This window comes from Marmota flaviventris, chromosome 7, assembly GCF_047511675.1.
Source record: "Marmota flaviventris isolate mMarFla1 chromosome 7, mMarFla1.hap1, whole genome shotgun sequence".
Classification (NCBI taxonomy): domain Eukaryota; kingdom Metazoa; phylum Chordata; class Mammalia; order Rodentia; family Sciuridae; genus Marmota; species Marmota flaviventris.
In genome coordinates, this window is record NC_092504.1 from 90,717,000 (window position 1) to 90,718,734 (window position 1,735).

The following is a 1,735-nucleotide window of genomic DNA, read 5'->3' on the forward strand; positions in this document are numbered from 1 at the left end:
CAGTCAATCTTTTTTTTTTTTATGCCATTATACATGTACTCTTCTTTTTTTTTGCATTACAATTCTTAATACACATACATACCACAATTTCTCATATCTCTGTTTGTATATAAGGTCTGTTGACACCAAATTCAAATCTTCATACACATATTTTAAGAGCACACTAGAGCAAGGCTAAAATCATAATTGGTAGCAAAGTAGCAATTACTCATTTTGGCTAAAAGAAAGGAACTTTTTATATTTTGGGGTAGTACAATGAGCTTATTTTTGTCTGTGCTTAGATAAAGTTATAAAGCAGTCTAATTTTGTATTCCATAATGTCTGAGTCTGAAGTTGAAATTTTTTGAGGTTGTTTATATTCAATAAAAATACTATGGCCTAGACTATCATTTGTTGCTAGTTTGTTGAAATGCTTTTATTACTGAATTTATTTTAATGATTCATAAAAGCCAAGGAAATTGCTTTGTTAATCCCATGTATTATATTTTATTAACTTGATTTCCTATACACTTGTGGAAAAGCCTTTGCATATTTCTCAGGTTATTCTTCCTGTTCTTTACTGATTGATTAAATAGTTGACTGTAGATCTCATCTGTTTATTATGTTAGCTTTTCATCACAGTGACCAAAATACCTGACAAAAACAACCTAAAAGGAGGAAAAGTTTCTTTTTGGTTTATGGTTTCAGAGGTCTCAGTCCCCCACAAGCAAGTCCATTGCTCTGGGATGAAGTGGAAGATCATGGTGGAAGGTCATGGTGGAGGAAAGCTACTCCACTCATGGTAACAAGGAAGCAAGGAGAGAGAGAGAGAGTGGAATCTGCCAGGGACAGCTATAGTCCCAAGAACATGTCCACAGTGACCTACTTCCTCCAACTATGCCTTACCTGCCTACAGTTACCACCCATTCAGCTATCAATGGATTAATCTAAATAATGAGGTCAGAGTCTTAATCATTGCCTAAAATCCCCACCTCTGAACCTTGCTGCACTGGGGATCATGTTTTCCAAACACAAGTTTTTCAGGGGAGCATTTCAGATCTAAACCAAAACACTTGCTTTTTGGATACCTTAGCATTTGTTCCAATATGCATTCATTTAATTTAGGTACTCACTAATTAAAACAGTCATTAGTTGACAACCATAGGCAGAAAACAATGATAAAACTCTGTTTATTTACTTCATTTATTTACCCCAAATTTGTGTATTGCTAGAAAGTAGAATATTATGGTGTTTGAGTATAGGGACCTAGGGTAAGACTGTAAAATATTAAATTTCAGTTCTTCCATTGATAAAAGGTAATCACTCTTAGCTTTAATCTTTTTACCTATAAAATTGAAATAATAATAATATGTAGCTCATAGCTTGTATCAAATATATGTCATAAGAAAATATTTTTCAAACAGGGAGAGAGAGCAAGAGTGAGAAAAAGAGTAAGAGAGTAAGGGAGAAGGAGAGAGAGGGAAAAGGATTTCGAAAGCATTATCCTTCATTTCAACCAATTAACCTGCTTTTTTACCACTTTCCAGCCAGCCCTATGGCATCACAATCCCAGAATAGTACATTTGGATTCAAGGAAATATCATAATCCCTGGACTATATAAGTGCCATTGGAACAGAGGAAAGACCTCTCAGTGTTCACATTTTAGATCAAAAATGTTGGTAATTACAAGGTCAAGAGCATAACACTCAAGAAAAGAATTATTTCCAGCAGGGCCTGTTGGTGCACATCTATAAT